The sequence below is a fragment of the Tenrec ecaudatus genome, chromosome 6 (genome assembly GCF_050624435.1).
Source record: "Tenrec ecaudatus isolate mTenEca1 chromosome 6, mTenEca1.hap1, whole genome shotgun sequence".
Classification (NCBI taxonomy): Eukaryota; Metazoa; Chordata; class Mammalia; order Afrosoricida; family Tenrecidae; genus Tenrec; species Tenrec ecaudatus.
Genome location: NC_134535.1, coordinates 158,901,644 through 158,915,193, shown reverse-complemented (window position 1 = coordinate 158,915,193; position 13,550 = coordinate 158,901,644). Strand labels below are relative to the sequence as shown.

Sequence of the window (13,550 nt, the reverse complement as noted above, 5' to 3'; positions counted from 1 at the left end):
GTGAAGGACATCAATGTTTGGAAGGGTGATTCAACTCCCTTTGAACCATGGAAGCTCCTCACTGGGTACCCTCCCAGACCTGGCCCTTAGCAGCTCTTCGCTTACATCTTATTTGCTATAATGAAATGGTCATTGTAAGCATAGTGCTTTCCTGAGTGACATGAGTCATGCTGTGAGTCATTCTAGCAAGCAATACAAGTGGAGAGCACAGCAGGGACCCTCAAGTCCTTAGCCTGCAGATCAGGAGATAGTTCGAGGCCTCTCAGCTCCTGACTGGTGTCCGAATTCTTGGGAAGATTTGGCAGGCTGGAGGATTAGATCACGCTGGGTTTGGGGTCAGAAGAATACCAACTGCATTTCCAGTTGGTATCCGAGAGGACATTTAGAGGGCGCAGCAGTAAGAGATGAACACAGCAGACACACACACAGACACCACTCCATTTAGATATGTGAAATCGCACCATCAGTCATTTTGCTTTGGTTTTCTCAGTCATCTCACACTTGGATAAAGCCCCTTTGGTCATAGGTACGTCAACACAGGCTTATGAAGACAACATTATCTTAACCAAACAGCACTCCGTGTCTTCAGTGACCACATGCTCTCATGACGGTACATTATATCTATCGTTGCAAAGAGTCAAAGGTCTTACACTACCTACTAGAAATAGTACTTTTTGATGGATCTTCCTGAAATAGGCTTTCTATGTTGTTGGGGTTTTTTGAAAGCCATTTTTTGGGGGGGAGCTAATACAGATATCAAATGATTCCATAGTTCGATCACATCAAACAGTGTCGTACAATTGCTGCCACACGCCGTTTCAAGCCATTCGCTTCCTTCTTGAACTCCTTGACACCAGCTTCCTTTTACATCCCTGCCTCTGTACCCACCAGAGACCCTTGTTCTACTTGCTGTCTCTATAGGTTCATCAGTCCCGAGTTTCATACACCAAAAACCAGAAAAACATGTAACAAAAATCCAAGAGGGTTACCCCCAATGACAAAACACATCAGCAATAAACCCCACTATGAGAGAGAGGAGAAAAAAGAACAGGAAAAGCTTTAAAACCAGATAAGGCCCAACGTGTATTAGAGTGGGGATCAACTGACAAGGTTTTGACTGACCTCTTATGTATCGTTATCTCTCGAATGCACTCTGGTAACCAGTTTATACCCTTCCCTCTATTGGGGAACTCACCATTATTTCCTATTGTAGATCTCACAAGTATAACATCGAACTTCCTCTGTCATCCACAGCCTTCTGCAAATCAGAATCTTACAATCTATGCTCTGACACGACTCCCTTCTTCAGCTTCAGATGATATGATTTACAATCATTCAGTCCCTGAGGTTGGTGTGCTTCTTCCACTTAGTTGACATCTTACTTAGATGAATGCTTGTTTGGAAACATACCTTTAAGACCCCAGATGCTATTTTATCTGATACCTGGGCACCATCTAAATCCTTCACCACATTTTGCTATAGCACCCAGATTTTCTGTGTTCCCTTCCTGAGGGTGTGGATCAAGCAATACCATTGTGTAAGAACTACTTGTTCTTAAATTGGCACTAGGATGTAGTGAGAACCCAAAACCCATTCGTTCATTTGCGGTTTTGTTTTGGTTTTGACCTGGCCTGTGGTTCCCTTCAGAGACCTCCTTGTGAATTTATGGTAGAGTCTTATCAATCATCTCCCTGGGGCATAATGATCTTCTATTAATATCATTGATTAGCCCCTGATACTAATTTTTAAAACACTGTTGAGAGAGGCCTATTGGGTTAATGTAGGCTAACCACATAGGAATGCCTGAATTATTCATTTGTACAGAACATATCTTCTCATGGCTTGAAGCTATTGACACAAACAATAGGAGTTGGTTGTCAGGGAAATTTTACAATAATATCCACGGAGAAAGTCAGTCACAGCTAGCTGGAATAATATATATAAATCTTAATACCGCAATCAGAGCATTGATGTTGTAAGCAAATGATTGTCCACCTACCAACAGTTTAATACTCTTAGTACAACTGTCTTAAACCTTTAGGATATATTACCAATAGAGGGATTGATGGATTGTATAGAATTTATGTCTCCAATTGTTTGAGGTAGCACCGTATCACGTTCCACACTGGTTCCACCTAATGACAGTCCCACCAACTGTGTCTGAGGGTCCCAGTGTCTCAGCAGCCTCTCCAGAATTTGCCAATTTCTTTCCTTTCATTTTTTTTAACTTGCCTGTCATCGCGGTTTCATGTGGTGTTGCAGTATTGGCTTGGTTTGCATCTCCCGAATGGCTAGTGATTAGGAGCATTTTGTGATATCCTTGTTGGCCATTTGTTTGTCTTTGGGGAACTGTCTGTTCACATACTTTGCCCACTTTTTATTTGGTTGTTCGTCGTTTTCTTATTGAGGTGTTGAAGTTTTCTATCGACTTTGGAGATTAGCCCCTTATCCGTGGTAGTGTTGGTAAGATGTGTTTCCCTCCCTGTGGGTTCTCTTTTGACTCTTGTGATAAAGTCTTTGGATGTGCAACTGTCTTGTTCGTAGTAGGTACTGGGCATCTCTTTGCTACCTATGGTGTGTGTTTCCTTCATTATATTTAATAGTGCCTGTGCCCTTGGATAGAGCCCTTAAGTTTGTCCGTATTTTCTCACTAATGATCTTTATAGTTCTGGGATCAACACATATTGCACAATCCCTGCCATTAAAACGGCCTGGTAATGGTACACTGAGAGAGGTATAAACCAGTGGAACAGAGTAGAGAACGCAGAAGTAAACCCAATCACATACAAACAACTGATCTTTGACAAAGAGTCAACGAAAGCATTCAATGGAATAGACATTGTCTCTTCTACAAGTGCTGCTGCCATAATTGGATTTCCATCTGTAGAACTATGAAACGCATGCCCAAAAACAAACTCAAGGTGGATCAAAGACCTAAATGTGTACCTTGGTAACTATTTTTTTTTTGTCAAAAAAGGTAAGAAAATCATGGGGTTTTGGTCTTCATTTCTTATGAGCACTGTGATGGGTCATTCGCCCTCTTGGGCTGTTTCTACCCCCCCTGATTTCTCTGCTCTACTAACCTGCTCTTTCACCCATGGACCAGCAGTGGGGTAGTGTGTTAAAATGATCAGACCCTTCAGAGCATCTAGGGCCACTGTGGGTCTGTATTGATTTTACCATCCTGCCTCCATTCTTGCTACTAATGCTGCATTATGACCACCTCTGTACTTTCTAGTGCTCCTAGCTTCTGAAGTTTGTGTACCTCTACCCTCTGTATCCACCCACTTGAACTCACTCATGTTAAACTTCAGTTCTCAGAATAGAAGTCCATGGAAATACCCAGCCCCACCCGCCAGGGTTCCCTACTTAGACAGGAGTACAGCCTTGTGAATAGACACCATTTTCACTAGCCCATTCTCCCAAAAGCTAGTCAAAGATTCCCAAATGGTCCATAAAATAACATTACAGGGATGAGGACCATGTTTGTCTTCTGGTTCAAATTTATTGTTGTCCAAAGAGTTTTATTTTAGAGAGAATTAATCTCCATTCTTTTCTAGTCCTTAGTCTGTGTTCTACAGCTGTTTCTAAGTAGGTGGCATATCTGAGATTTGTTTTTCTTCTGATTTCTAGAGCTCTCTCCCCTACACACACACACACACACACACACACACACACACACACACCACAGTATACACACACCTCACAGAAAACAAAGCATGCTTCCATTATGGGGTCCAAAACAAAGCTCCAAAGTTTAAGTCTGGAAATATCCATTTGATACTCAGCCTATCCCAGGGAATTAGTAGAAATAAACAACTAAAATGGTAGGGTTGTTTGCTTTTCTTCTGTTCTCAGAAACAGATCATGAAAGAGGGAAAGTCAGAACTCACCTTAAAGACAATTCTTAGAAGTCAGAAACCTCAATTGCTATTGTTTCTCCATAAAAGGCTTACCAGTACTAAATAGCTTATTTCCATGACAACCAGAGGAGGTAAATAATTTTTGTTTTGTTTTTTACTTTTCCCTGCTGACTTTTTGGGTTTTACACTTCTCAGTTATAAGTATGTTCTTCAACATTCCACAAGTACTTTTTTATGGGGCAGATCTAGGATATATTCTTCCCTAGGTTTGGGGTCACATTGCCCCATAACCTGCGCTGTCAGATATTCAAGAGGTTTGATTATTTAGGTTATCTATCATCCAGCTTCCCACTTCCCAGCTACGTACAACTTAAAGCAGATCAGTTTCTTCATTGCCTTGTACTTAACTTCCTTTATGTATTAAAAAATAAAAATCCGAGAAGATTTCATTTCAGGAACAGCTGAGAAGAGGCACCAGATAAAGTCTCAAAAAAATGTCTACATTGGTGAACATATAGAAAGTATTGAAAAGTGTTAGTGTCTAGGGAACAACTTTTTGCTCTGTTGGATACCTGGCTATCATTAGCTATTACTGTTCCTCCCTCATCGGCTCCCAAAGAAGAGGCATGCCATAGTCCCTTGGTAGTGGTCTTCTTGCATTGTGGGTGGCAGTCTTGTTGGAGATAAGTTGACCCATTTAACTAGTTACTTGTGAAACACCTTGTTCTCTCAGAGCAGTAATTGCTATGCTGTGCTTTCACCAAAAAAAAAGAAGAATGCTGATTTTATTTCTCATCAAGTAGTCGTCATGCATGTTGAAGAAAAACCGGTAGGGTCACTGGGGTGGTTGTTGAGACTCACTTACTGTTGTGTGAAATAAAATTCCACGCAACAACAGCCTTAAAAGGTCACCAGAACGGGAAGCGATCAGTTGGACAGATGTAGAGTAAGGGCCGGAAGTCACTCACTCATAGTCGCTGGCCCTTGCAGAATTCTCTTACCGGAAGCCCCCACCCCCACCCCCACCCCGGCCCTGAAAGTGAATGTGCATATCTGAGGAGGCTCTACTCTGCCAAACCACCCCGAAATCCTAGTCCGAAGCGAATGATGGGAAGAGGGTCATGCAGATACAGTAATGACTCCATTGTGGGGTCGCTTGGTTTTGTTGTTTCTTCCAATTTCTTTGTGTTTTTGCTTCAAGCGGAAATTTTTTTATTGCTGTGCTTATATAGGCCTTGCCCAAAGCAGTCAGATGTTATTACAAAGGGGAGAGAAAGGAGGGGACTAAGGGAAAGGCAGATAAATGTTCCTGGCAGTCCTGTCACCCAAGATGACACTAGCAGTTGGCTTTTGAACAGTTCATTTTATTTCTATTCTCCACCCATGTTGGCATGCTGGCTCCACCAAAATCTATCGCTCCCCTGCGCCAGGCCTGCTACTAAAGCTGCCATTAGGGTCTCCAACTCACTAGCGAGGAGCCTGCTGGCTCAGAGAGCTAAGGATTGGGCTGCTAACACAAAGGTCGGTGGCTTAAATAGGTGTTTGAACCCACCAGCTGCTCCTTGGGAGAGAAACGAGGCAGTCTGCTTGTTGCCAGCAGACAATGGGTCTGAAATAGCTGTCACCATTTCACCCAGAGACAAAAGCCAAGTTGATTCCAGAAATTCTATGCTTACTCCCAACAAGCGCTGGCAGAAGGACATAGTGGGTTTTCTACCTGCGCAGGGTTTCAAGGTTCCATGAAAATTCAACAAGTGATATAAGCCCAATCTTTGGAGCAGGTTGGGAGGGGGAAGTGACTACCAGGGTTTGCAATAAGATGAGGAGATAATTAACAAGTCTCCCAATAATCAGAGGGTCTTCAAACAACGGGACAAAGGGAGCATGGTTCATAGGAAATATGCTACTTTCCCCAAGGGATGATCAGACCATCAATTGATACCTTCTTACTACAGGGGCTGTGAGATGGGAGTCTCTCGGATTTCAACCTCCATGCGCATCTAAATGGCGCCACTTCCCCTTTCCTGAGTGACAGCTTCCTTGATGAGTAGACTTCAATGGGTTGTTGTCTTTTTCTACAAAGCTATTACATCATGGGTCCCTTTTAACAACTAAACCTCAATTGACCTAATCCCAATTTATGTTACATTCCCAATATATGGTCAACTCATTCACCCCCTCCATTATGCTTCTGAAAAGTCTTATGATGTCTTTGTCTTTTCAGCAGAAATACAAAGCAATTATACTCCATCCTATAAGGCCACTATGGGTCAAAATTGACTAGATGGTACTGGGTGGTTTTTTGTTGGGTTTTTTTTTTTTTTCAGCTCAATCTGCTAGCCTCTCAGGCAAACATCCAGTTGCAATAAATGTCAGAATTGCTCAGAAAGAGATGAGATAAAAGTGAAGAGAAAGCACACTGGACAGTCCCTGAATGCAGTCTTCCTTTAGAAAAAAGCTGGAGAGGATTCCCGCCTAAGCTCTGAAAGAACAGACAGCCATCTAGCTGAGAAACAACAAAGGTCACATGGAAGAAGCACACTAGCTGGTGTTATCACGGGCCATTTAGAATCAGGTATCAGGCATCAAAGAACAAAAAATCATATCATTGTGAATGAGGAGGAATGCAGAGTGGGAACCCAATGCCCATCTGTAGAAAACTGAACATGCCCTTATGGAAGGGTCGTAGGCAGGAGAAGGGTCAGTCAGGGTGCAGTATAGCAACAATGAAGCATACAACTTTCCTTTAGTTCCTAAATGCTTCCCCCCGCCCCACTATCATGATCCCAATTCTACCTTACACATCCGGCTAGACTAGAGGATGTATACTGGTACCGATGGGAACTAGAAACACAGGGAATCCAAGACATATGATCCCTTCAGGACCATTGGTGTGAGTGGAGATACTGGGAGTGTGGAGGGTGGGTAGGGTAGAAAGGGGGAACCGATTACAGTGATCTACAAATAACCTCCTCCCAGGGGGATGGACAACAGAAAAGTGGGTGAAGGGAGGCATTGGTCAATGTAAGACATGAAAAATAGTATTTTATAAATTATCAAGGGTTCATGAGGGAGGGGGAGCGGGGAAGGGGGTGAAAAATGAGGAGCGGATACCAAGGGCTCAAGTGGAAAGCAAATGCTTTGAGAATGATGATGGCCACAAATATACAAATGTGCTTGACACAATGGATGGATGGATGGATTGTGATAAGAGTTGTATGAGCCCCCAATGAAATGATTTAATAAAATTTTTTTAAAAGAATGAGAAAGATGAGCTAGGTCGCTGAGTGAGAACAGGAAAAGAGGGCATTTCAGTGAGAGGACACTCATTTTTAAAGGAACCGAGGAGCCAAAGAACACGATCCCTTCACAGAGCAATCTGCCCTGTTGTATAGTGCCTAAGAAGAGGGGAGACCACATAGAAATGACCCTAGAATGATACCGGCATATTTACTCTTTTGGCTGGAAGATGCTTACACTGGGCTCAAAATTTCCCCCATTGCTCCCCTTCAGTCGCCATATTTGTCACTGACATTCCATCAGCCCTTACCTGGCATCTCCAGTGTTGACCACTTTTTACAAAAGCTGGCTCCATCCCTCCTGGGCTCCTTCCATGCACTCTGACGTATACTCCACTCTTCCCTTGTGGCTCTCCATTCCTATGCAAGCAGAGCGTGGAAGATGGAAATAGTCAAATGGAGTCTCACTTGCCGTGTGTCCCCATTTAGATTAAATAGCTGATGGGGATCTCTGTTCTCTGATTTCCTCCGGACGGCGCTTTTGGCAACTAGGATGTGTTTCCTCTATTTTCTTTTTCTTCGGGACAGAAACCCGGGATGACATTAACATATATTTGTAAAAGCCAGAGGCGCCCATTGACCAGGGTGAGGAGAGCTTCCGTAATGCTCGCAGATTTCCACCCTGATGTGAAGCCTCTCCTCTGCTTTTTAGGCTAGTTCTTCATAGCCCTCATTCCCGCCTCACTAATGCAGCTTTCAAACCCAACAACGTGGAACTCCAGTGAATTATGGAATTTCCACAACCATTTAGTCCCCTGCCTGAGATTTAGTTACTGAGATTGCCTATCCTTTGTCATGTTTTACATGCTGTTTCTTAAAAGCTCCGCTTTTCCAAAACAAAACAAAAATATAAAAGAAGGTGACCCACCCACTGCTATCAAGTTGATTTGACGAATAGTAACTCTATGTAGTGTTTCCAAGACTATAAACCTTTACTGGAGCAAATGACCTCATCGTTCTCCCCGGTGGGCTTGAACCTCGGATCTTGCAAGTTAGCAATGCCATGCTTATTAAACAATGCTCCCAGGGCTTTTTAAAAATAAAGACAGCCATGTTGTACCCTCAGTGTCTATCACAAAGAAATAAATAGTCTCTGAAACATCAACGGAAGTTTACACAGACATGTATGTTGGTTTGGTTTTGTTTGGTTTATTTATTTTTAATCAACAGTACTAACAATGCATCTATGTTAATATCTCCTTCAGGGGAAATTCTGGAAAACTCGCTTTTGGGGTAGACAGTTTATATCTTGTCACCAAGTAAATGTTATTCATCCCATTTCTTCTTTCTGTTTTAGCAGGATGATGAATGTAAGAAAATATTATTTGTTCTTTCTATAACAAAAAAGGCTTTGATTCTATTTTACCATGCATGTGCTCTTAGTGACACTCTACAAATTATCTTTGTGAGATGATGACAATTTACATAGAATAATTTCCTAACTTTTGCTTCTAGATGGTGAACTCCATGAATGCAGGGTCTTGCACTTCTGAGCTTTTATCAGTTGCCATTGAATTGACCCCGACCCTTGGCAACCTCATGTTGGTCACAGAAGGCCCGTGTTCCATAGGATTTTCTAATGTGTTTTATCTTGGATGTAAAGCACCAGGCCTTTCTTCTGAGGTGCCTCTGGGTTGACTTGAACCACTCACCTTTCGGTTAGCAACTGAGCACAGTAACCATTTGCCCCACCCAGGTATTCTTCACACACATTCAGGAATGGCTGGCTGACTGCACAGTACCACTGAATCTGCAGAATTTTCAGAATCACCTCCGAAAAGAGTTCTTTGAGGGCATTGATTGACCATCTCAGAGAAAAACGAAGCCCAATGTGTCTCTTAACTCATCCAGTTTTCATTGTTCCAAAGCAGGATAAAGAGTCTTAATCTTCTACCTCCAGCAATGGAACAATCCTTCCACTTGCTTCCCTTGAAAGATTGCAGAGGAACATAACTGGGTGCCGAGGAAGTCTTCCCTTATTGACACCCAAGGGCCACATCTTGTCCGATAATCCAGGTAACTTTGGGCAGAGCCAGGCATCGTTTTGCAGGTGCATAAAGTCTCCTGAGAATTAGTGCATCACTGACTCCAAATGGCAAACTTGGACTCTGAAAGCAGCCTGGCTTCAATGGGATTTCAGCTTCTTCCCAGCACGCCTAGGAATGCAAGTGATAATAATACCACCATCTCCAGATTGTTGTGAATGAGCACTGCTGTTTTCTCTTTATTGAGATGCTACTATGTATCAACCTCTTTTTATTTTATCTTTCCCTAAACAAAACAAAGTCCCTGTTCACCTTGAGCTTACCTCCTGCCTAGGAGAGGCACATCATATATAAAGAGGTGTGTGTGTGTGTGTGTGTGTGTGTGTGTGTGTGTGTAATATGTTATAATGTAGCAAATGTAATAGACAAGCAGGAAAGGTGTCAGATGAGGTTTACAGGCAGAGGCCAAAGATATTAGAAGAAAGGATCAGGGCAATACCAACTTGAAAGCATTATTAGATTATAAAACATCAGGTGAGTGTTGCTGATTATTTTCTTATATGCCCCCAGAAGAAAGTTCAGGCATCTAGCAAAAGGTAAAGGTTTTGGATTATGGCCCCATTTTTGGCTTTCTTGGGGCCTGTCCAAGTTTGTATCCAACATGCCTGGCCTCGGATTATTATGTAGACCATAGTTTTGGGTTTCGTACCAACATACCCTTGCCCTGGGAGGGTGTCTGGGGTACAAAGTCACCCTTATATTTCATAGTCAAGCACAAGGGAACTAGGCCGGGGGGGGGGGTGTCCTGTTAAAAGAGTTTCAGAGGAAGTGGAATGACTGTCACCAGCTAGTGTTGAGGCATCCTGGTAACGCTGCCATGTGCCCCATGGGCCAGAAAGGCTAATTCCAAGTCTTGACCCTTTGAGTTTACAGTCTGAAGAGTATTGAGAGAGATCCATCTGGTTGGCTTTAAGCAAGGAAAGAAGCCATCGAGATTCTAGACCCATAGTTACCACACTGCTGCGCTTTTGATTCTCCGGGGAGCATCTAAGACTTCAGACGACCAGGCTGCACCCCATATTCATTAAGGCAGAATCTCTGGGGGTTTAGGTTTAGACATCAGTACTTTTAAACTTCTCCAAAGAACCACAATGTGACACTGTGGTGCTGGAGCTGCCTTGCACCCGCTCCCAAGAGCAGATTGTACATCTCTGTTCACTAGTTCCTCTCCTGTGACGTCATGTTGGTGGTGGCTTGACATTAGTCCAAGTGGGAGAATTTACACTTTAGCAATGGGCAACTGCTACCATTCGGAGTTTGTTTGAGAAGGGCCAGAGAAACGCTTATCAATAGATCACTGTTTTATACCTTAGGTAATTCAATGATCATTACAAAATTCTGGCCAGAGTCTGATCAGAACAGAGGGTGGACAGGCTGAGGACGAGGACACCCCCTGCAGTGTTGCCCTCCTGTAGATTAGCTGAGCCCATTCAGTGAGTAATGTCCACACGCTCCTACTTCCATCTGAGTGTGCCCAACGTGTGCTAGATGAATCTGCTCTCATGGGAAAACAATTCTTCTTAATGAGAAAATCTATATCCCTTCACCAAAAAGGGAACTTCTCATTTTTCCTTTTGAATTCTTTAATTCTTTGAAGAATTTCAGGAGTTTGTGGGTCCCCTCTGCATCTTGGCCTCCGTCTGATTCGAATTCATTCCATTCTGGGACCTCAGAGATACATTCCTTACCTCCAGCCTTCAGGAAGTTCGCTGAAGAATTGCGTGAGATAATGAATCTGCCAGATCAGCTCCCACCTGGAACCCTCCTCTTCCCCATCGCATGCTCCCTTTTAAATGTTGTTCTAATATTCACAGTATCTCCTGACCCTGGACTCACTTAAGAGAATGAACATGTGAACATTATCCCAGGAAATCACTGTTTGGGATATCTCTCTCTCGCCTTTCAATTCTAGTTCCTGACATATTCATTCAAACACAGGGCGTCAGCTATTCCCCTGCAATTAGAATTTAGGATTTAGTTGCATTCTTGAGGGAAGTGGTTGAAATTATTGCAATATATTGGTAGGAATTAGATTACCAGAGGCAATGGATTGTATTAAGAATGTGATTAGTGTATTGAGGGGGAAGAATACGAAGCAGGGAGGCACAGAGGCTTAGAAATTGAGTTCAAGGTAAATTGTGACTTCATAAAGTGGTGTCCCCTTTACACACACACACACACACACACACACACACACACACACACACACACAGCCTCTTTCAGAGTCCTATTTAGAAGAATGAAAAACTCAGTCATACATAATCCTTCCCAGTCTATATCTTAAAACTTTATCCAATTATCAATTGTGTATCTTCCTTCTCTTTGAGGTATATGAGCGCTTCTCTTCTCAGTACTAAACGTTTTGAAGTTTATGGTTTATAGTAAAAGCCCCAAATGCATCTTTGAGATTTCACATAAATTCCACTTCATTTGAATTCCTTCTGACCATTAACTAGTAATATAAATAGCATGGCCTTGGCAGTGTGTTAAAATTAGATTACTGCCACTCTCCTAGCCAGAATGGGGACCAGCCCAGGGTTGCCTTGCCCTTAAGAGTTCGCCCGGATGTGTCCTTGATGACTTTTGAAGTATTGGAGTCACATGGTCTTGAGTCCGTTATACGCTGACTGCTTTGGTCAGAGGACGCTGAAGCACTCTTGTAAGTTTTTCTATCTATAATAGCATGCATTTCAAAATCGTTTTTCATTTCTCAATTTTGGTGCTACCACCTGTACCTGTGATTGATTGATCTGCCACCAGTCATGTTTTTGTAACAGTTCCCTTGTACTCCGTGTCTTATTTCGTGGCTGTGTTTCTCTAAATCCTCAAACATGGGTATGACCTTGAGCTGATAGTCTACCGGATAATATGCCATCGTCTTTGTTCTGTATAAGACCTACTAGGCATATTTCTATAAATTAGATTTGAACTTTTTTCTCATTTACAACAGAGGTTTACAGTGAACAATTAAATTAGGTCTAATCTTGAGCAGTGCTGCTCAACAGAATGAGCTGTGATGATGGAAATGTTTTATATCCACACTGATATTCATACTGTTAGCTACTAGGAAGAGATTGAGTATTTGCAGTATACCTGCTATATAACCAGTGATATGATTGGTTTTAGTTTCATTTAATGTAAATTAATTTCAATGTATACAGACATATGGAGACTGCTCAGCTCTTGATGAACAAGTGCGAACAAAGATGGCAGGAACAAAGCTGACGAGTGACTCTCTACCAGTTGTAAACTGTGATGAGCAGTTGAGGACAATTGCTCATCACTGAAATTCTGGATGAAGGCAAACTCATGATGCTGTTACTGTTCCGCTATGCTCATTCCGAATTTGTTCTCCTGAAAGGCTCCTGTGAGAAAAATCCTTCTAGAGGTTTCTTACATACAATTTACCAAGCCTCATTCACACTGCTGTCAGTCATCCCAACTCTTTTCATTTCCTCTTCCGGGTCTCTTTTCTCAGTTACTTTGAACTTTCACCACGTTTCATCAGACAGCAAAAGAGTTACATATTTACAACTAAGGGCTATATTGAAAAGCTCAATCCTTGCGGGTGGGACAGAGGTGCTACTGAAAGGCCCATGTTTCATTCATCTTCACGACTGGCTGGGTTTAGCGTCAACTTTTTCAGCTCACTTGGACTTTAAAGCCTGCTGAATTTGGTACCTATGGCTTCCTTCCACTGTTAAATTTTCACCAAGTTGGTTGACATGCCATTAAATTAGATTAGATATGAGTGCATCACACAATAGTTTTGTGTGAATTAACATACATAACTCACTCCAAAACTATCTGCAAGTTAAACTACCTTTTGAGTCTGATATTTTTTATCTACATTATTGTTAATAGATACTGCTCAGTTTCAACTAATGGCTTGAAACAGGAATAAGAAGAGAAGGTTCTTATGCATATAAACGAAATAAAGCATTCAAACCACTTAGGGTAGTGGGTGTATAAAGAATGCTTATCTCATGATTCAGTGTCAATTATAATTGTCACTTGTATTCGAAATCTTATTAAAAAATAAATAAATGGAGGCAAGAAGGAGCCCAACAGTGTTGGGCACGTCAGAAGAGGACTTGAAATAGAACATCTACGAGCACTGAGTTGTCAAGTTGGTAATATATGCACACACACACAGAGACACACACATAAAATAACCCCCCTCACCATTGGCTGGGTTATTAAGAAATGTCAGCATTAAAAACATTGCCTGTATGAAGAATTGAAATTCCTAAGTCACTTCTAATTCTCAAGTATGTGTGCTTTCAAGGAGAACTCTCAATGCACCTGTGGTATTAAGCATTCCTCTTTCAAAACAGCAGCAC

At 42.2% G+C, this 13,550-nt stretch overlaps 1 long non-coding RNA gene across 1 annotated transcript in view; it reads right to left on the bottom strand.

Annotated features, from left to right (window-relative positions):
- The window catches only part of LOC142451308 (uncharacterized), a 166,883-nt gene that overhangs the window by 59,499 nt on the left and 93,834 nt on the right, over window positions 1–13,550 (bottom strand). Inside the window, exon 3 of the long non-coding RNA XR_012784984.1 lies at window positions 7,414–7,522. This is a non-coding gene — a long non-coding RNA (uncharacterized LOC142451308). The remainder of the gene's footprint in view (window positions 1–7,413; window positions 7,523–13,550) is intronic.